We start from the raw sequence: 23981 nt of genomic DNA on the forward strand, positions 1-23981 counted from the left end.
TTCTTCATGATACATCCTCTATGTCTACTCTAGACCCTCCTTATCTGATTCATAACCTCCATAATTATCTGATCTTCTCTTTTCTCTTTTCTCTGTATTCTTTATGCAATCAAAACTTTCAAGGTATCCATTCTAGGCTCTCCCCTCCAGGTGGTTTCTGTCACTGTCTTGTAGAACTTTCCTCATTGATTCCCCTTTTCCATTGTTTTTTGCTCTCAGAACAATGCCGGTTACTGTACTTTTCAGAAAGGATGTTGCCCCATGTTAGGACCCCCTCCCCTACCATGTCTCTGATTATCCATCCTATCATTCATCTGTAATCTCCCGTATTTGCCTTTTTTCCACATATGCCACATAAATTTCCTCCATACTGTCCAATTCTCCCAGTTCTCTCCAGTTGCCCCGTAGGACAATAGACTTTTTAAGCAAATCCCCCAAGCAATCCCCCAAGCCACACCCTATTTCCCTCTCAAGACCTTCTCTCCTCACCCTTAAAAACATTCATCAGTGGAACCTCTTCTGCCACCAAAGGAAGGCCTGTTTCCTTTCTCTCCATTTTTAATACCCCTCCCTTCTCTTCTCTCATTTCCTTATAGGATTTTCTTTTTCTGAAATCCCAGATCCCTTCGTTGCTAACACTTGATTTGATTCTAGAATATCTCGTGGAATCATTAGTTTCCACTTGCCAATTCTAATTTTTAAGTAAGTATTTTCTTCAGTGAGCTTTGGTACCTCCTTTCCCATTTGGTCACTTCTCCTTTTTTAAGGAATTCTTTTCTTCTTTGCATTTTTGTGTGTCTTTTCCCATTTGATCTACTCTTTTTTAAATTTTATTTTTAACCTTGTATTTAGTATTTTATTTTCCCCCAGTTACATGTAAAAACAATTTTTAACATTTATTTTTTAAAACTTTGAGCTCCAAAGTCTCTCCCTTCCTCCCTCCCTACCTCCTTCATTGAAAAGGCAAGCAGTTCAATATAGATTACACATGTGTAGTCATGCAAAACATATTCATAATAGTCATGTTGTGAAAGGAAACAGATGAGAAAAAAAACTCAAGGAAAATAAAGAAAGTAAAAAAAAAAGTATGCTTCAATTTGTATTCAGACAGTATTGGTTCTTTCTCTGGGGATGGATAGCATTTTTCATCATAAGTCCTTCAGAATTGTCTTGGATTGTTGTATTGCTGAGAACAGCTAAGTCATTCACAGCTGATCATCCTACAGCATTGCTGTTACTTTGTACACAGTACATTTCACTTTGCATCAGCCCATGCAAGTCTTTTCAGGTTTTTCTGAGGACCTACTCTGTTTTTTAAGATGTTATTTTCTTCACTAATTTTTGTGCATGCTTTACCAAATTGTTGACTTTTTTCATGATTTTTTTTATCGCTGTCATTTCTTTTCCCAATCTCTCTCTCCCTCTCTTTCTTTCTCTCTCTCCCTCCCTCTCCCCCTCCCTCCCTCTCTCTCAATTCCTTTTTGAGCTCTTCTAGGAATTCTCTTTGGGCCTAAAACCAATTCATAGTTTTTTTTTTGAGGCTTTGGACATAGCAGTTTGACTTTATTGTCTTCTTCTGAGTTTGTTCTCATCTTCCCTGTCACCACAATAACTTTCTATAGTCAGAGGGTTTTTTTTTTTGGTTTGTTTTTTTGCTCATTTTTTCAGCCTGTATTTTTTTTTTTTACTTTTAACTTGACATTGAAGTTGGGCTCTGCTCCTGGGGTAGAAGGGATACTGTCCCAAATTTGAAGTTTTTTTGTACAGCTGTTTACAGAACTAGTTTTGGGGGTCTGTAAGTTTTCAGTTCCTTTAAGTTGGCATGATCTAAGGAGAGGTGTATTTACTCTTTTCCTGGCCTATGCTTTGGTCTGTGAGGGACCATAAGCTGTCTTTTCCACCCTGGAACTGTGACCAAGGTTCTGGCTCCCCTGTAGCTGCAATCTCTGAGGTACTAGTGCTCCTCCTCACCCTGGGATGCTGTTCAGGATCTGAGTATGGGCAATGCAACATAGTCCTGCACCTCATGCCAGCAAAGGGACTCCTTTAATCTCCTTCTGATCAGTTGTCCAACCCCTTTACCATCTGTGAGCTGAGAATTCTGGAAGCTATTGCTGCTGCTGCTGATTCAGTCATTCCCAAGGCCCGCTTCTGGCTTGCTGGGGCTGGGTCTGTACTGGTTCAGCCTGTGTTGGATTGTACTCTACTCTCACCCCTGTGTGTGACTTTCTAAGTCGTCTGGGGCTGGAAAATTATTTTACCTTATCCATTTGTTGATTCAGCTGTTCCAGAATTCATCTTCAGGCATTATTTAAAATTGTTTGGAGGGAAATTTGAGATAGCTCAGATGAGTCCCTGCCTTTTCTCTGGCATCTTGGCTCCACCTCCTGTGGCCTCTATGTTTCCCCCCCACTCAGGTCATTTCTAATTTATATTTGCATTTTCCAAGCAGTTACAATGAATTCTTTTCTCTTCAATTTATATTTGTTGGGACAAAGCAATATACTGATGTCCCAGAGACACCTTGATAACCATCAAAAAATAATGCATAATTATGCGAAATGTGTTCCTATTGTTCAAGACCTAATAAAGACTATAATCATTTCATTTTACGTTTGGTTATACAGAGGATAACTTGTCCTTTAATTATAAATATTAGTCCTTTCCCTCATTTCTTTGACATTGAGCATTTTGATTTTAGACAGGTAGTTACAGGGGGATAAGTAATAGGATACAGCCTTTTGGTAAATAATTTTGAGGGCCTTGTGGAAGTAGAATACATTTTAACGGTAGTTGTTTCTACAAAGAATGAAATCTCCAACTTTCACATTAAAATATCCATGAAAGACTATTAATTAACTTTAATAAGAGCCCCAAATATTGAGCATCTACAAAGTAACATAAGTTTGAAGATTTGCATTTGCTCTAGAGGCCAATGTGGTTTGACTTTAGAGATGTAACATGTTGAAATAGAATGACTGAAAAAACAAATCCCAAAATAAATCCATTACCTTTTAAGAATGGCTGAAATGCCTGTGAAATCTTACAGTTGTACAGTGCTAAATTATTTAGTTGAAACAGAACAAGCACACACCTTGTCCACAGTAAAAGGAAAATAGTCTGACAAGTGTTTCTTTAATTTTGGTGGTTTACAATACATTTTTGGTGGACCACTTAAACCCACCTGTAACCTAGAACTATTTGCCACCTTTAAGGGTTACCTTGGATGGTGTTACCTACTCTACTCTTAGCTATTTGATCCTTTACATTTGACTTATAAAGAATGGCACAGGACCCTTGGAAGTGGTAGATGTGGGCTTGAATATGGATATAGTTTAGTTACAGCTAGGTGGTGATATTGGAGGGGATAAATGGATGAGCAATTGAAAGTGAGAAAGAATGCAACCAGTGTTTTGTATTATGCTCTGAAGGACAATAAAAAGTTATGTTCTGGACAGTGAGTTAGCACCTCTTCCCCCTACCTTCCTTCCCACTCCCCAATCCAGTCCTGTGCTTGCTATGAGAATATGAGGGTGACTCCAAGACTGTGAATGTGAATGAATGTAAGAATGGTGGTACCTTGATAGAAACACTGAAGTTAGAAGGAAGAGGGATTTTGGGGTGAAATAATGAATTTTGTTTTGGACATGTCATGTTTAAAATATTTATGAGATATCCAGACCCTTGGAAAACATCATATCTCAGTCCTTGCATTTTGAGTGAAGGAGTGGTTCTAGGCTTCCTCAGACACACTGGGGTACCTCCAGTGGTCTGCTGAAGACCCTTGGAGAGTCACTGAATGAGAGATCCTTTTGCTTTTCTTGGTGTGATTGCATGGTATGAGCTTATGGAGAATTGAAGTCTGTTTTCAATTCCATCCAAAGTAAGTTGACATTTTCTTTATTCTGCTTTTGGCATGCATGATCACATATCACCATATGACTAATTCATCAAACTAGGTCACACATTGGGTTATTAACCAGAGGAGGCGGTAAATATCACGCAATTCCTCAATGTGTAATTGAGTAGGCATTTTGAGATAAATAACATGAAGGATGCCCTTTAGGTAAAGTTTAATTATCTGTAAAACAGCCACAATTCCGATCACCAAAAGTTTTCAGAAAAGCAAAGAAGCAACTTCATATTAATATTCCATGAGTCTCTCAAATCCCAGCCTAGTTTTGGAACATGATAGTATATCAACATGAATGCCAAGAAGTGATCTTCTTAGCTGCGATTCTGTCTGGATTACAAAAACAGGTAGTTTTTATGTTTTTGTTTTGATTTAAAAAAAAAAAACTGTCTACACATGACTTTGGTGGCAAGTCACACATGGTCCCCAAAGTGTTATGGCTTGTCTGGACAAGCAAGGGCACCATCACAGTATCAAAAATTATTTTATTTCTTTCCTTGGTTGGAATGATTATCTGGAATATGTTACAAATTAGCTGCCATTGATGGAAATCTCTGGAAATTATTTCAAGATTAATGAATGCCCTTCAGTCATTGTTTATTAATTATCTTGTTCCCTGAGAGTTCAAGGTTATAATTTGTCCTATCTTTTAAAGATATTATATTCAGTTCAACTGAAGTCTACTCTACAACCTAGCCAGACATGACGCAGAAAGGTTAGCTTCAAATGTGGTTGTGGTGAAGTTGGATGCTAGCCTATTCACTTCAGAAAGAATTGAATTTTCAGTCTCCTTATCTGGAAAATGGGGATCACAGTTCCTGCAATATCTCTGTCATTGGCATCATGAGATTCAAATGAGTTAAAGCTCTTCGGCAACCTTAAAATATTAAATATCAGCTGTTATTATTAATAATTGTAACATTATTACTTTCAACATCCTCATCATCTACATTTTTCTATTCACTTTTAAGTCTCAGCATAACCTATACTGAGGCTACGATGGGAAGGAATACTAGTTTTAGAGTGGAGGGACCTGGATTGGAGTAACTGTGTGTTTTTGAGAAGTCAGTTGACCTTTCAGAGCCTCAGTTTGTTGATCTGTAAAATGGGAGATAATAATACTTGGAGTAAGTACTTCACAAGGCTGTTGTGAGGACCAAATATGAGAGCATATGCAAAATAATTTGTAAACTAAAATTGCTATCTAATGATAGTTTGAAGTATTATTGTTTCCTTTTCTTTCCTTCAACACAAGCCAATTTTGTGCAAAGTGCTGTGCCAGGCAGGAAATGAGAGATATTTGAAAATAAGTAAGATTTGCACACTGATCAGCTAGCCATGGGTGGTGGGCAAAATGGCCTACTCCAGCTTTTAAACGAGGTCCAGGTGGAATATGGTGTCCAACTGGAGAGGCAAGACTTGATGTGTTTCCTTCACTGGGACTTAAATGTATGAGAATGAGAAGTGTAGAGGGACAAAATAGACATTGGGACCAAGTGCTGGGAGCCCTCTAGGGCTTCAAGTCATGAGAATGATCCCATGGGCCCATATGGTACTGAGCGTGCTGCCCAAACTATGGGAAGCAGCAGAATGCTTTGGTCCAGAGGTCTTCACTACCAAAGGCCCTGAGGCTTAAAAGATGCTGTCTTCCTTCTCCTTGCCTAGTGGCTGTAGTTGGGGCCAGTTCTGGACTAGCTGCTGGAAGTGGCCCCTGTGACTACCAGTCCGTATCTAGAAAATTCTTGAAAGAAGATACCGTCCCTGGCATGAAAAGGCAGGGGGGATAGCCACCTGCTTGAGGTGGCCTGCGTGCTTCTGGGATGTGGGCCTGACATGGCTTGATCTCAGAGCTATGGGGCCTACTATTCCCGATATAGGTGTTAATGCTAGTCACTTTCCTGCTTCAGGCTTGCTGATGGGTAGTGCCTCTATTCCCTGTCATCAGTACCCTAATGCACTAGCTTTTCCATCTACCCTATATGAAACTTCAAAATCTGTCCTTTCTTTTACGATGTGACCAGGCCAGATGCTGGCCAGCCATGTCCTGGGGGAGTAGTATGGCTGGGGGAGATGTTCTGCTGCTTCTAATTTTTTTTTAGGTTGTTAGTCTCCTGGTCAGGAGAATGAAAGTTGTGGGGAGGGGCCCACTGCAATGGACTGCCCCACCCCCCAACTTCCTCAGGGACTCTAGGAGTTAGTGGAGGGGGTTGAGGGATTTAGTTGCTTGGTCCTGGTGGTAGGGAAAGCTCATCTTCAGCTTCTGCTACTCTAGGAATTATATGTTAGTTTGGCTGAGCTCAGACAGACACTGTTGAATATGAGCAGAACTGAAGGTGGGGTTGGGATGGTAGCATGATACTCTTACAGAGAACTGGGATGTGCCACCCTCAAGGTAACTGATGCTCAGTTCTAGGGTTCTGTCTACCCAAGCCTAATTCGTTTTTTCTCTACCGTAGGCCCCTCAGTTCAGAGAGGGCTCTGCCAGGCTCAACATGCCCTCATCCCCTTGCTTGATAACTCAGCTCAGCAAACTACTGCAAGAGTGTAGGGGAGGTGGTTTGTGGGAGGGGGAGATATGAGGGTATGGTAAAGAGGTCTTTGCTCCTGTAGCTGGACTCCTGAGAGGGAAGGTTTCAGGCTAAAGTCTTCATTCTTGCAAGGAGGCTTTTATACCTGGAGCCTGATCAGGAATTTGGATGTACTGTGAATCTATTTATAAGATGTTGTACAAACTAGCTGTGTGTAGGAGATGGTCTAGTTACAGCCTGTGAACTTACTTCTCTCTTTGTCCACATTTGCTGTGGGGCTGCATCTCAGCCTGGCCCATTGATCAGGAAGCCAAACTATCCTATCTCTTTACCCCAAAGCTGGGAACATTGTACACCTGTCTTCTTACCTTGCTGAGCTTCAAAGTGTTTTCCTGTCTGATAATGTGACAACTTCTTCAGTGTTTTTTCTTCTGGCCCTTCCTTCCTCCCAATTCTTAGCACAGTATCAGGCACAGAATAGGTGCTTCATAAATGTTTGCTTCCTACTTCCTTCCTCTCTGATCCGGAATGCTGAAGTTTCCCTATCTTACCATAGCCTCCTAACCATCCATCCTTCTCTATGCCTCATTCCTCCTATAATTCTCTTTCACTTTCACCATGACCTTCCGTCACTCTGTACCTCCTTGCTTCCCTAGTCCATCATCCCTGTTCTGACCTCACTCTCCTCCCTTCAGCATCTTGACCCTATAGTTAGCCATTTCCATTTTGTAGCCCTCTTCTTTAAGTCTTCTCTCTCTCTTATCCTATTGCTGACCATCCCTTTCTGACCCTTAACCTGAGATCATTCCTAGAACCCTCCTTCTCTTCTCCTCATATGCTTCTGAAGATCTCTCAGAAACCTCACACAAGCATGCCAGCTATGGCCACTATAAATTTGTTTTATTCGAGATCAACTGGGCCCCCACTACTGCTCCCTAATTGACTCCCTGTTGCATTCCCCATTGCTTCTGTTCCAGTTCTCCTTTTCTCATTTCAAGTCACCTATACCACACCTCCCCCTTCTCTCTCACCAAACAACCTTTACTTTGTTGAGAAAATTAATTTTATTCACCTTGAGCTCTGTCTTAGTTCTTCAGCTCAAATCTCCTCAACATGACCCTCTATTATCTTCTCTTTTGCTCTAATACCTTAGTAAGAGGTGGTCCTCATTTGCACTAGCCCCTTCAGTTGCACTCCTGATTCTACCTCTGCCATTTCCTTTGACACCTTGCCCCTTTGATCATCTTTCTTTTTAATCTTCAGTTTTCCTTTAGCGATTATTACCATGCTGCCTCCAAAAATGTTGAGATTGCCTCCTTCCTTAGAAACCTTTCACTTGAGTTTGCCACATCCTGAAGCTATTGCCATACATCTCTCCTCCATTTTACAGCCAAGCTCCTAGAAAAAGCCATCTGTACTTGTGGCATCTATTTCTTCACCTCCTGCTCACTTCCCCACCCCTTCCAATCTGACTTTCAGACACACCACTTAACTGAAACTGCTCTTTCTGAGGTTGCCAAAAACCTCTCTATTGTTAAAATCTAGTTGCCTTTGCTGTCTTTCTTGAGGATTCCCTTTGCTAATGTGTCTTATAGGTTCTCCCCACGTGAAGGTGAAAAGGATTATATAAACAAAGCCTAATGAAGCTTCTCAACAATCTTTTATTCTAAAAATTTTAATGACAGTGAATTTTGGTCATGCTATGCTGGAAATTGGAAGCTTTGATCTCAGACCATAACTGGAAAATTCATTGGTCAACAGTGAAAGATTCAGATGACTAAGACTGGACAACTTAGTCTACCTTCGAGTAAACGTCCCGTATTGGGATTAGTTATTTGCAGTTACATTCTTCTTCTTAATTAACTGGGGAATAGAATACTCTCACCTATATTGAAATAAAAGACAAATACTAGAGATTGAGTATTTTATTGAACCTAAGTGTAAACACCACAGTGAGCGCTAAGTTTTGGAAATATTGAACCCCCCTGTCACCCATCTGATTTTGTGGTTAGCAGTGATTAATTTGAGAAAGCTTACAAGTTCATCTGCTGTATTAGAGTGATTTAAAATGTTGTCACAGTGATGTGGAGGCTTATCAATAATCTGACAGCACAAGCACAACTCAGGAAAAAACCACATTTCAAGCCATTGAGAGTTTTACAAAACAACATTAGAGGGACACTTGTTGGACAACACAAGAATTGACTCCTTGAGTAGCTCTTTAATTCCTCACCTTTCATTACGTCACATCTTTTCAGAGGGCACTTATTCTCTTGGGTATCAGGGAACCCTGTGGGTGTAGTCTTCTTTTTAAATTTTATTTTAGACTCAAACACCAGAACATAAACTCAGAAGAGAGAAAAGGAAAAAAAAAGTATCATAAACTTAAATATTAGAACTTAAATACAAAGTAAGAAAAGAAAAAAAAGGCATGTCATATGTATAGCTGAACATAAGAAAGGGTTCAAAATATGTAAGATCTAGTCTTCTATGACTACAGCTTGCAAGCCTCCATTAACAATCAGCTAGTAGACACAATAAGCTTTTTTTTTTCTTTAGCAAAGACATTTACTGAGATGGTATGATACGAACAAAACAGTCCACTCTAACCCTAGCTACAAAAAATTTCTCCCTAAGCCTAGGGCACACTCTTCTACAAATTCAGTGTCTGTAGGAAGAATGGGCACAAACTTAGAACACATTAATAGTGTGAAACCTGTGTAGAGAATACACGTGATTAATACTATTCCGCCTTCCTGTAGTACTACTGAACCTCAAATTGTTTAGTCCTGTAGAGTCCTCACACTCAGATTGCCAGGACTAGTTATCTCTTTAGTCCTTAAAGAGCTCTCTTAGTCCATAGGTGCCAAAGATCCTCCTCCTGGAAGCTTCTCCCTCTCTCAAGCAACTGGCTCCCAGTGTATGTATCTATCTGGAAGGAGAGTCTCTGTCAAATCAAGTGCTTATTAAGAGCCTACATTTCCCTTGGGGCAGCTAGGTGGCGCTGTAGTGCATAGAGTAGTGTGCCTGGAGTCAGGAAGATTCATTTTCCTGAGTTCAAATCAGGCCTCAGACACTTACTAGCTGTGTGATCATGGTTTGTTATTGAATTGTTTCACTTGTGTCCAACTCCTCATGCCCCATTTGGGGTTTTCTTGGCAGGAATACTGGAATGGTTTACCATTTTCTTCTCCAGCTCATTTTACAGATGAGTTAACTGAGGCACACAGTTAAGTGAGTTACCCAGGGTCACACAGCTAGTAAGTGTCTGAGGTCAGATTTGAACTCAGGTCCTCCTGACTCCAGGGCCAAGATTCTATCCACTGTGCCACCTAGCTACCCGTGTGACCCTGGGCAAGTCACCAAAGCCTGCTTACCTCAGTTTCCTCATCTGTAAAATGAACGGGAGAAGGAAATGGTAAACCACTCTAGTATCTGTGCCAAGAACCCCATATGGGGTCACAAAGAGTTGAACATGACTTAAAAATGACTGAACAACAACAAAAGCTTTCCCTCACTTGTGTCTTGAACTCTCTCAAACTGACTCTAACTGCTGGATAGAGTGTCTCCCTTTCAGTATATAACTTCATTGCTAGACAGCATGGCCAATCTTGGGGCGGAGGGAATGAAGAGAAAAACGTCCTACTTCCCCCAAAGAGGTGAAGAGCTAGGTTCTTGTCCAACTGCTGGCTCTCTTTTTGATTCTCTTGAATGCTTGACTCAAAATGACTAGATTCTTTAAGGATCATGGGAAGGTGGGGTGGAGGGAGGGAATAGTTGTTTCCTTAACTTCCTGCAATTCTGCCTCAATCAAAGAAGTATTCATACTTCTGGAAAAGGATCTCCTGGAGTTAACACCCTGTTACCACACAAATACTTCATCATCTTTGATTACATTCTACATCCCGTGACTACATCAACTGGAGGGTTGAGGGAGATGAGACTAAATGACATATGCACATGTTTTGGATGTTGATCTTATTTCATTGCAGATTGATTTCTTACGCATTCAATTTCAATAAATTAGGAATAAAATTGGAGGATTTGGGTGTTTTCACCTGGTGTGGAGCTGGAAGTTCATTAGTGCTTTCCTTTCACACATACCTCAGAATGGCCTGGAGTTGAATAAGCTCTGGAGGTCCTACTCAGACTAAAAGGCTTTAAATGTCACCCCAGTAATGGATTTTATATGAGTCATCTAGGGGAAAAGCCTACCTAAAGTACTGAAATGTAGAAGTGTGGACAAGGAAAGAGAAATGTATCATTGAAGGAGTTACTCTAATAATTCAAACAAAAGGCTCATTTTTCCTAATTCCTCAGGATAATTGTCCCCAATTCTCTATTATACTCATCCATTTTTAGTAGTCCTTTATGTCTGAAAATTTTTGAAGTATCTTGTCTTTTTTGAAAGTTAAACTTTTTTTCTATTGGTGCCACACCATGCACTCCCTCCTTAGCTTCTTAGAAGGTGCCTTCAGTCTTTTCATTATTCTCTCAAAGCTTCCCTTTCTGCTTTTTTTCCTTGTTCTCCATATTCTTTGCTGGTTCCTTTTCCTGTATGTATTTCACAAGATCTAGCATTCACTCTTCTCTCCATGCTTTCTTTATTAGCAATCCCATCCACTCCAGTGTCTTCAGCCCTCACCTCTATAGAGATGATTTTCAAATCTAAAAATCCAGTCCTGACCTCTTTTATAAGTTCCAGACCCCCATTTCCAACTCCTTTGAGGATATCTCCACTTAGATGTCCTATTGAAAGCACACATTTATTTTCCTTGCCATTAATTTATCTTTTCTCCAAAACTTGACTTTCTTGTTTTGGTCACTGGCATCACCAGGCACCATGTATACCATAATTTTGAAAGTCTACTTCCTCTGCAGTACATTTGATCTAATAGTTAGCAGTCGTTAAGTCTAGAATGTTTGCTTTCACTCATGGCTGAAGTCTTGGTTTTTGCCTCATTCATCTCCCTTCCTTCCCATATCTAATCGGTTGCCGGCTTATATCCTGCATTCCTCCTCATGGAGAGAACTGACTATTGCTCAAAATGCTTGAATGGTTCCCCATTCCACAATAAATGGTATCTAGGCTGCTTAACCTAGAATTGGAGGTCTTTTACCATCTGGAACAATGCTGAATTTCCGTATCTGACACTATTTCTTATGATATATTCCATGCTCTAGCCAAATTGAACTATTTGCCATCCCTTATGGTCAGCTCTTGCTTTTTTGCTTCCTTGCATTGGTTTGTGCCATTTGCTATACTTGAGACACCATCCCTCCCCATCCCCATGCCTCTACCTGTGGAAATCCTACTTATCCCTCAAAATCCAGCTCAATTGCTGCCTACTCTTTGGACAAGGGTTTTCTTTCCTTCCTTGAGTTATGCATATACATATGATATGTCTATATATGTAATGTAATATATATTTGTGTTAGCTGTGCTGGCATCTTATCTCCCTTCTAGGCAATGAACTCCACTGAGGCAAGGATTGCTTCTTATCTCAACTGTATTTCCCCATTAGAGAGGCCACAGGGCTCTGCATACAGCAGACTATTTGTGTTGGGTGCATTGCACTGCATTGAAATGAATCAAGATGCCATTTTCCTTGCCAAAACATAAGCAGAATTCCTAATTATGCTCTAGCATCAGATAGCATTCGATCACAGACAAACCATCCCACTAAAAAATGTGAATATTTCTCCAGATTTTAGTAAGTAATGTTAAAGTGACTATTTCAATTAAGGAGCAATTAAGTTGAGTGCAGCATATAACAAAGCTTTGAAACCAAGTGACAGCAGTAGAATCAATGAGAACTCAGCCCTGATTTTCTCTTCTATGCTGTTGATACTGAGGAGGGCAGTGACTCCTCAAGTGGAGAAGCCATTCTCTCTCCTTTGTGAGAAAATTAAGTAAATGTGGTTAACAATATTTTGCATTCCTCTCTGAAGAAATCTCTAACTCTCAACTGTCTTTAGCACTTGTGATCATCTCCTGCTCAGTATTGAGGGTAGTTGTGTTAACTATTATTGTTGTTCCTGTTTGTCCTATTATAATTTTTAACTCAAGGGCCAAAAAGGATTGTTAATGCTTGACTTTAAAAAGCAAGTCACTTAGCTTTTGCAGGTACACACTGTGTTCTAGAATAATGAATGAACTCCATTTTCATCAAAAATGATTCACTGGAAAGATAAATATTCTCCATCCAAAAGAAAGCACTCTTGAACCTTAGGGTTATTCCAGTCTAGTGCAGGCCAAATTTGACCATGAATCAAGTGCTACAGAGACCAGGTAGAGCTGGCCAATGAGAGACTCAAGGCGGTATGTATCACGTTTGAGAAAAGGGTGATTATAGCACATCTAGGCATTGTCCCAGCATACTCTAGTCCCAGCAGCTGACATCAAGAATTACCAAAGACCATATTAGCAGCAGCACATCATAGTTTCATGGAATGGCAGAGATGAAAGCGATCCTTGAGATCATCTAGCCCAGCTCCTTCATTTTACAGAGAAGAAAGGAATTAGCCTTAGTCTAGGAACCTCTACCATCCATCCTCTGACTTTGTTCCTTATGAGCTGTGTTTTGCCAGGCAAGTAACTTGACTTTTTGAACTTCAGTTTCATCTGTAAAATAGGGCTAATAATACTTGCATTACCTTCCTCCCAGGGATTTGGGAGGAGAGCACTTTGTTAACCTTAAAGTGCTTTAGAAGTATGAGGAGTTATTATTTATTTACTATTTGCTTGACTGCCTCTCTTCCCTGCCTTCCCTCTGTATTTATCCCTATTAGAAGGCCCCAGGGGCACTGTGAGAAGGGAATTCTCACTTTCTGGACCTCTTCTGTAAAAGTAAATTTATCATTACAGAGGTCATCATGTATGATTTATACCAGATCCTACATCTCACTAGAAATGGCCTTGCCCCTTTTCTTAGTGCATTCATATGGTGCCACAGTGAGTGACAAAGTAGCACCAGACCAAGCCCCCAAAGCACTCCATTTGCAAGCTGCTTTGTGTAGAGGCAGTAGATGACATTGGCCCTGTGACTCCCCACCTTCCCTTGCCAGTGTCCGTAATTGCATCTATGACCAGCTAATCTACCCTTCCATTCAGCTAGCCATGCAGTTCAGCTGGGTAGTCACATAAGAAGGAAGGCTCCATTGAGCTGCTTTGAAAATGGGACTCTAAATGTGCCAGGGAAAGTGAAATGAATTCTAATGTGATATTGGCCCAGTGGCCCAAACTCAGGAATACTGGATGGACAGTTAGCTGATCTGAAAGGAGGAAAGCACAATGGAAATGTTAAACAATTCGCTGATAATCGCCCAGAAGGGATTTAGAAAGTATGCTTTTATAGATAATATTCACCCCAAACCTCTCAAATTAATGCTTTGAAAACCTTCAACCAAATTTGTTTTAATCCCTATAATATGCAGAGTATTACAGTTTTCTTTCTTACCAGTTAGGCTTTGCATTAAGCTTTCATGTTTATCTAAAGTATTGAAATGGAATGGAAATTTATACAGTCACTTTCCTAAGAATAATTTCAAGACATTAACCTGGTTGAAAATGACTCAAGCCAACCAATAAAGACTCTGCCACCATTATGACTGGATACAATCATTGCCCAAGACGTAGTGCTCCATGGAAATAAAGGTCTTTCTCACAATCTAGTTGTTAAACTAATGACAACATTAATATTAGGAGGAAAAAAGGAAAAAAAGAGACCAGAAGACTCAACCCTATATCCTCATATCCTCAGAGTTTGTCAACAAACTGTCTTGGGTTATTATAACAGAGTAATTTCAAATTAAAAGTGCTGCTGCAATGAGACAAATGCTAATAAAATTTAACAAGCTCTGTCCATAAATCAATGACTTCTAGATCAAATGGTTCTTTCTAATCTCATGAGTTAACTCAGGTGTGTTAATAGTATAAACATTGCATTTTCCAAACAGCTGTTTGATTTTTTTTTTTCTAAGTATAACAGTGGCCTTTGGTTTTGTCACAATCAGTTCTAAAACACTCGGTGTTCTCCTTGTGGGTTTTATTTCCCCATTGAGTTCATTGTATCCCTTAAATGCATAAGTCTCATGTCTCTTTCATTAGGGATTTTTACAACACACACACATACATATACACATACGTATGGTTTTTTTGTTGTTGTTCAGTTCTTTCAGTCATGTCTGACCCTTTGTGACCCCATTTGGGGTTTTCTTTGGCAAAGATACTGGAGTGGTTTGCCATTTCCTTCTCCAGCTCATTTTACAGATGAGGAAACTGAAGCAAACAGGGTGAAGTGACTTGCCTAGGGTCACACAGCTAGGAAGTGTCTGAGGCCAAACTTGAACTCAGGAAGATGAGTCTTCCTGACTCCAGGCCCGGCACTCTATTCACTATGCCACCTAACCATCGTTAAACACAGACATATTATATATGTGCATGTACATCTATGCATTACATATCTTTCCATGAAGTAATACATAATACTCTATCAAATGTTATAGTGTCATTTACTTAATTTAAAAACTATAAAGATTGACATTGGAAGTTGTAATACAAAATGACTCCACCAGGGCTCTATCTAGGGTAGAAGAATCAAGGTTTTGCCCCAAAGGACCTCATTTTGAATCTTAACCTGTCTGAACTTCATTTTCTCATCTATGAAAGGAGGCAGTTGAGCTGAACAATCTCTCAGGTGTCTTCTAGCTCTAAATCCGTGTTTCTAGCACAGAATGCTGTGCCATAAGGGATGGGGGAGGGGAGGCAGGATGCTTCCCTCCGCTACACCCTGGAGGCTGCTACCCCTGTTCTTCACAAGTCATCCTTGTCCACTGGCCTACAGCACACAGCACAACTGTTTGCTCTCTTGTTCATCACCCACAGGGTTCCATTGCCCCCCTTCGCCATTCCCATGAGACTGTCCTCTGTCCTTCTGCACTTGTTCCCAATTGTTTTCATCCTAGGTGAAAAAAAAATCCCTGCTTATACCTCTGTTCCCAACCTTTTCTCTTTCAATTCAGAACACCCGGGGAATGGTTGCCCTGGATAGCAGCTTCTCTTATGTGGATGGGAAAGTTTAGAGAATCATAGACTCAGACTATTAGAGCCGCAATGGACTTCAAAGATCATTTGGTACAGGCTCCTCATTGTGCAGGTAATAACAACATTAACAGTAGCTTGTGTTGTATGGTGCTTTACATTTGCAGGGCACTGAAAAAATATGTCTCTGTCATACCTTCCTTACGGGATGTAAGGAAGGTATGACACATACTGTTATCCTCATTTAACAGATGAGGAAACTGAGGTACCAAGGCCACAACCATACTTGATGTTCCTTTGTTCTGTAACTGCTGAGAATTAGCTTGGCTTCATCTTGAGTCAGGGAAGACCAATTCAAACCTTGCCTTTGGCCTTTTAAAAGTCACGTAATGGGCCTGAGTATCAGTTCTTAAATGTAAAACAGGGATAATGGTACCCTACCTAATACAGGCATATAACAACCTGGGTCCAGGTGCCACTTCTGACACATATTGTTGTGTGACAGATACTAGGCAAGTCATTTCACCTCTCCATTCTAGTTAGTGCTCCAAGACTGAATTGCAGAGAAGGTGCTGACTTCCGGTGGTAGAGGGAGTTCCTCACCAGAAGCTCTGTAAACCAATGAAATCACAAATAGAGGCTCTTTCCCTTATCCTGCCTACCTCAGAGGCTTTTTGTGAAGATAAAATGAAATTATACGCATAAGATCCTTTGGAAACCTTACGACACAATCTAAATATCAGCTATTCCAACATCAATAGAATTTTAGAGTTAGAAGGGGCCTCGGCAATCTTCTAATCCAGAGGTTTCAAAGTCACAGTCCATAGAACTCCTGGCTGGGTTAGAATTGGATTAAATTGTAATTGGGAAATGTTTAACAAAATCAGGCAATATTCATCTTTGCTTTTCTAAAGTGATGTGTGGGCAGCAGGGCTCTCTATTTCTATTCTGCCTGATACACTGGTTCTAACCTCACTGCAATGTAAACATCAGGTGCTTCTCTAGGCTCTGTTTGAAGGCCTCCAGTGGGGGAGACAGCACTTCTTTGCAATCTCCCCCCCCCCCCATCATTGCTCTTAGTTCTGGCCTCTGGGGCCAAGCATAAACATGTCTTGGATTCTATTCCACATGACAGATTTTGCACAGCTGTCATGCTTCTCTGAGTCTTCTCTTCTCCAGGCTAAGCATCCCCAGGCCTCTTAAACCTTTCTTCAGATGATAGATTTTCAACACCCTTCACTAGTCCCTGGGCCTTTCTCTGGATTCACTCTAGTACATCAACCTTCTTCTTAAGCTGTGGGATTCAGAGCTGAACATAATTCACAAGGTGTCATCCGACCAGGGCAGAATAAAGAATTCCTAAGTCCTGAGAATTATGTCTTTCTTAATGTCACCCAAAATCGCATTCACTTTTGGGCCCCCACATTACAGCAAGAACTCAGATTCACCTTGGAGTCCACTATAATCATGAGATCTAAATATCAGAAAACTAACTAGGTCCAGTAGGCTAGAGCTTATCACTATAATTGTTGAAAACTTTCAATCCTAGCAAAACAATGATTCAATTAATTTTATATTTTAATCTTTAAAAGAATCAAATTAATGTACATAACTTTGCTTCACTTTGAACAAACATTTACTAAGCACTTACTGAGTGCAGAGCGCTGTCCTGGAGTAGGTACAAAATAGATCAAGGGGACCTTGGAGGACATTAAATGCACCTTGCAACTAAACAAAAATCATCCTGTCGAAAATGTACCCAACAAATGGTCATTATCCAGTTTTTGCTTGATGGTCTCAAGTGAGAGGAATCCCACCCCCTTCCAAGGCAGCCCATGGCCCTGGGACTTTGGGGCAGCCCTAATTGTTAAGAAGTATTTCCTCACGTCAAGGCTAAATATGTTACTTTGCCTCTTCCACCCATTGCTCCTGCCTTTGCCACCTGTGGATTGAAGAGCACTAAGTCTAGTCTGGCGTCCATATGAGAGCCCTTCAAAAACTTGAAGACAACTATCATGTGCTCCTTAAGTCTTTTCTAGGTGAAACAGTTCCATTTTCTTCAAACAGTTCACACCTGGCCTGAATTTAAGGCCCCTCACCATCTTAGTTGCCCTCCTCTGGACAACATTTAGTTTGTCAATGTTCTTACTAAAATATGGTGTCCAGAACTTAACGCAACATTCCTCCCCTCATGGGATCTTCTGTCTAGCAAGAGCATATGACAGATATGAAGCCATAATAAGAAATAATACATGAGGGTGCAAACCATGGCTCTGTAAGGGCCTAGAAGAAAAAAAGTAATTTTTGCTTTGGGAGTATGAGGGGAGATTTGGAACTGTCAGTGGGAGCATTCCTGGAGAAGTTGGCATTTGTTTGAGGTTTTAAAGGATGGGTAAATAATTCAGTAGATAGATGATAAGAGAGAGCATTTCAGGCATACGCAGAATGAGCAATCCAAGAAGCAGACAAATATAGGGTTAGAGTTTAGAGGTACATAGCATGCTTCCTCACTGATCTTCTGGATTTATCATTGGTCACTGCATTCATCAGAATTCTTTATCCTTTCTGTTTATTAATTGTTATTAATATATCTATTATTATTATTTACATTTACTAAGTGCTTACTGTATGCTACACACTATACTGGGTACTGTGGACAAAGACAAAATAAAACAGTTTCTGTACACATATAAATTAGCATATACAAAGTATATATAATGTCATTTTGTGTGTGAGGGTGCATAGGTCTAAAATGAAGAGTAGTTTGTTAACAGTTGAACAGGAGTTCCAGAAGGCACTTGGGGGGGTAGGGATAGATCAGCTAGGATCATTGGAAAGATGGAGCTGATATGGATAAATATGAGGGAGCAAGGGTGATGGTCAGGGAAGGAAGCTTCAGCCTAAACAGCCTGTCACTCAGAATTGTAGTGATTGGGGTTTGAGCCAAATGGCTGTAGGTTGTTATGACAATGTTGATTTGATTATTGATCCCTGAGAAAGGGGTGGGAAATATACCTTGAGTAGATTAGCTCCCCCAGGATGAGGGAGGGGTGGTGACCTTCAGGAGGATCTTTGTTCCTGGACTGTTGGCCCATGTAGAGTGGGAGGGCCAACAAGGCAGAATGTCCAATCCCTGGTCCTGCCTCATAGTCAAGGCAGAGATCACTTGAGTATTGAGTCCAGACTCATTAGCTGGATATGAAAGGTGGAAGATAAAGAACCATCCTTGGAGTTAGAAAAACCTGAGTTCAAGTTCTGTCTCTGACATATACTGGTTGTGTGATCCTGGAAAAGCCACTTAGCCTCTCAGTGCCCTTCATGCTCTAAGACTCTAAATTAGAGAACGTTCGTTGATTTGTACTGGTAAAGGGAGTTTCCTCATTCAGAGTTCCCAACATCGATGAAATCATAGATCCAGGACCATATTCCCACCTTTAGCTCTGGCTATCATCTCTATCTCTATCTTCTCTGTCTCTCTATTATCTATATAATCTAAATATATACCCATATCAATATTTATATCTATGTATCTATATAATTTACATATCTGTATCTGTCATTTGTGTTTGTATTGGCTATGTAAATCTTTATATATCTCTTAATGTATTCATATATGATATATATATCTAGAAAATTAAGAGATGCCATTCCAAATAACATCCAGTATATTTGATGACCATACAAAATATAGTCTCTTTTCATGCTATAGTGTCTTCCCAAGAAGAATTTCATTTCAGAGAAATTGCTTGACCTTATCATTAGATTCATTTATTAAATGTTATAGCAAAAGATATCTGATTTAATGTTTTATTAGGAACACTGAAAAGGTAGGGCATTTTTCCAATTGTGTATTTTTCATAAAAAGATGTTACTTTTTGCCTTTCTAGAATTTTCCTCTCTCTCTCGGCTCATTAGACATATTGCATATGATTTGATTAAAACCTTGAAAGAATAGTCATCATAAATTCAGTAAGTGCACACTGGAAATCTTGACTTGAAGCTGTTAAAATTCAGGAGAAAAAAAACGAAACATGCATAAACAGAGTGTTTAAAGGAGAGTTTTCAGTGGCACACACTTATTTCCTTTGTAGGATGCTTTTCCAAAATAAAAATAGAAAGTTTTACAAAGTGCCTCAGGACACAAACTAAAACCTAACAATTCAGCTATTTGAGCTAAGGCCCAGCTTACTCTGAAAGATAAGAGACCAAATTATGAATAGACGCTGTAGGGCAGCCATCATTTTTTCAGTGTTTGATGCTAAAGAACTTGTCCTTGTCAATATATTAGCAAAGGTCGGCATCTGTTATTTTATTTAACTACCTCATCCTACCATTTGATAGAGCATGAGTGTGGCCAAGGAAGTTGAACAGTTTGCAACCTTATTCCACAAATGGTAAGTCAGGTTTACTCTCAACCTGAAGAGAAATGAAGTAATTATTCTTTAATGAACTCTTCCTTTCTTTCCTCCTTTATTTTGTTTTGAATCATTCAGCTTATTTAGTTACTTTCCCCCCTGAATTTCTTAGTATCAACCTAAACACCCTACTCCAGAAATCCAGGAAAATTCTGGTTGGTCCTAACAAGCAGAAATGGCTTCAATTCCACATCCAGAGATAGACTTTGTGACTGTCACTAGAAGACCAGCCTCATTAACCATGGAGAGGCTTATAATTAGAAGGTTAGCCAATGAAGCATGACATGACTGTTTTTCAGCTACAGAAGCCGGTGAAGACTGGCTACTCTCAGATCTGGGTTGAAGTGTACCTAAGAAGGGCTGATAAAATGTATTTGCCAAGAATCTTGCAAATGTAATTAAGAGAGTCTAAAACTAAAGAGAAGAGAGTGGAAGAGTATCAATCACCTACCTACATTTATCAAGCTATATGTGATAAAGGTTAGTTGTAACGTATGAAGAAGAATTGTAGAAGTTCAGAGGAGACAAAATCCAAGAAAGTAGCCAGCAATGAAAATCATGGCCTCAGGTATTTGTACGCCAACTTGTCAAGTAAAGGAAACACACGGAGATCACTAGGAGATCTTAACAAGTAAGTGACTTTGATCTCATAGGTTCGCTGAGACTTGGGAGGATGACATCCATGATTGGAATATGACTGTTCAATAGTTTATCTTATTAAAAATTAACATGATGGGGAGGAATATAACTACCTGCTAAGAAGATATATTCATAGGAAAAAATCCAAAAAACAAAAGAGAGAAATGTGATTGGGGAGTGGCATTTGGGTGAGGATCTCTGGAGGCTAAAGCCTTTGAACAGAAGGGAAGAAATCAGTGAGTTTGGGAAACAGATCACAAGCCAAGCAGAGCAGTCTGGTATACAATAATAATAATAATAATAATAATAATAATAATAATAATAATAATAATAATAATAATAATAATAATAATGAGGAGGAGGAGGAGGAAAGAGGCTCCCTGCATATTTTTTGGATTTCTCTGCCCAAAGCAGGGTAACTAATGATTCTGTGGCTTGCCCTAATGATAATTTAATGCTTCAAAAGATGGTAGAAGCAACAAGGAGGAATGCTACTGTATACCTGACTTTTTTCATTAGCCACCTTAGATTTCATTTTTCTTATTTTCACTTTTTATTGATATCTTTTATTTTAACATAACCTTCATTTCTAAATCTCTGGTTTCTAAATCTATCTCCTTTTGTAACAAAGAATAGAAAAAGAAAGCTAATAAAAGCATTTTAGCAGAACTAGCCAAGACATTAACCAAATCTGACAGCATGTTCACTGGACCACATCCACAATCCCTCATTCTTGCAAATAATAGAAGGTGGTCTACACCTGATTCTTTCTTTTTAAAAATTATTTTTATTATTATGTTAAATATTTACCAATGACATGTAAAAAAACTTTTAACAACCATTTAATAAAATTGAGTTCCAAATTCTCTCCCTTTCTCCCACCCCCCCCTCCCTTCCTTGAGAAGGCAAGCAATTTGATAAACTGTTATATATGTGAAGTGATACAAAACATATTTCCATATTAGCCATGTTGCAAAAGAAAATGAAAAGTAAAACAATAAAAATAAAGGGAGTAATAAAAATATATGTTTCAATCTGCATTCAGAATTTATCAGTTTTCTCTCTTAGAAGTGGATAGCATTTTTCATCGTAAATCCTTTGGGAATTGTCTTGGATCATTGTATTGCTGAGAATAGCCATGTCTTTCACAGTTGATCATTCTTAAAGTATTGCTGTTATCATTACAATGTTCTCCTGGCTCTGCTCACTTCACTTTCTATGAGTTCATATAAGTCTTCCCAGGTTTTTCTGAAACTGTCCTGCTTGTCTTTTCTTATAGCACAATAATATTCCATCATAATCATATACCACAACTTATTCAACCATTCCCCAATTAATGGACATCCCTTCAATTTCTAATTTGTTGCTACCACAAACAGCTGCTATAAATATTTTTATACAAATAGGTCTCATTCCCTTTTCGTTGATCTCTTTGACATGAACACCTAGTAATGGTATTGCTGGGTCAAAGAGTACGTGTGGTTTCATAATCCTTTGGACATAGTTCCAATTTGCTCTCCAGAATCGTTGGACCAGTTCACAACTCCACTGACAATGCATTAATGTCCCAGTTTTTCTTCAGCCCCTCCAGCATTTGTCATTTTCCTTTCCTGTAATGTTTGCCAGTCTGATAGGTGTGAGGTGGCATCTCAGAGTTGTGTTAAGTTGCATTTCTCTGATCAGTAGTGATTTAGAGCATTTTTTTTATGTAACTATTGATAGCTTTGATTTCTTCTTCTGAATACTGACTGTTCATATCCTTTGACCATTGATCAACTGGGGAAAGGCTCTAATTTTTATAAATTTGGCTAAATTCTCTGTATATTTGAGAAATGAGGCCTTTATCAGAGAAACTTGCTATCAACTTTTTTCTCATTTTCCTGTTTTGCTTCTAATTTTGACATTGTTTTGTTTGTGCAAAACCTTTTTTAATTTCAATGAAAGTTATCCAATTTTACAGACTGTGGTGTTCTCTATCTCTAGTTTTGTCTTAAACTCTTTCCTTATCCATAGATCTGACAGGTACATTTTCCATGCTCCCCTAATTTACTTATGATATCACCCTTTATGTCTAAATCATTTCTCCATTTTGACCCTATCTTGGTATGTAGTGTGACATGTTGGTCTATTATGCCTAGTTTGTCTTCACCTGATTCTTTCCACAAAGAAAAACTGACTCTTGAAATAGAAATGATAGGAAAGTTGGAAGGACTCCGAATTAATATTTATATTCCTCTTAACATTTGTGTTAGGGAAGAAGAAGAAAACTAGACTTAATCTGATACACACCCGAGATTTTTGGAAAGAAGACTTCAAATTGTTCAGATGAAAATAGTAGAATACTATGGCATAAAATTCTACAGGTGAAGTCTGCCCAGCAAGGAATGAAATGATAAAGCTGGATCATGTCTAAAGGAGAGTGATCAGAACAAACGTCCAGAGTTTTGTTGTAGGAAGGGGCAGATCAGCTAGCATGTACATTTTATGTTAGAGGAGCTGCTCTAAATCAGAAATAAGGAACTATTCATCAAGCTGAAGATTTTTTTTTGAAAGAATAAATCCTTATTCTGGTAGGATAATGACACAACGAGGAAGCAATGGGACAAGGATTTGAAAAGGAAAACAAATGCTGTAGGGCTCTGGTGTCAAACCCAAATAGAAATTAAGGCCACTAGACCATACATAAGGATCACTACAGGTGCATACTGACTTAGAAAACCACATAAAAACATTATCTATGTTCAGTTAGGTGGAGCTGCAGTGGATAATTAGATAGAAGTCCAGGCCTGGAATCAGGAAGACTCATCTTCCTGAATTTGATCACATCTACCCTCAGACACTTACTAGCTGTTTAACCTGGCATAAGTCATTTAACTCTATTTGCCTCAGTTTCCTCATCTGTCAAATGAGCTGGAGAAGGAAATGGCAAACCACTCCAGTTTTTTACTCTGTATTTTTGTTTGTTCATTCGGTCATGTCCAACTTTTCATGACCCACAGCACGCCAGGCCCTTCTATCCTCCACTATCTCCCAACGTCTGTCTAAGTTCATATTTGTTGTTTCCATGGCACTATCTGTCCATCTCATTCTCTGCTGTCCCCTTTTCCTTTTGCCTTCAATCTTTCCCAACATCAGGGTCTTTTACAATGAGTCCTGTCATCTCATTATCCGGCCAGAGTGCAGTATTTCACCATTCAGGGAATAGTCTGAATTAATTTCTCTAAATATTGACTAATTTGATCTACTTGCCTTCCAAGGGACTCTCAACAGTCTTCTCCAGCAGCACAATTTCAAAGTGTCTATTCTGTGGTGCTCAGGTATCCTTATAGTCCAACTCTCACAGCCATATATTGCTCCTGGAAAAACCATAGCTTGTACTATATGGGCCTTTAAATGTTTTTCTTTTAAATCCTTTTCAAGACTGCCATATCCTCCTCTATGTT

Source organism: Phascolarctos cinereus, unplaced genomic scaffold (assembly GCF_003287225.1).
Source record: "Phascolarctos cinereus isolate Bilbo 61053 unplaced genomic scaffold, phaCin_HiC Scaffold_8;HRSCAF=390, whole genome shotgun sequence".
NCBI classification, from domain to species: Eukaryota; Metazoa; Chordata; class Mammalia; order Diprotodontia; family Phascolarctidae; genus Phascolarctos; species Phascolarctos cinereus.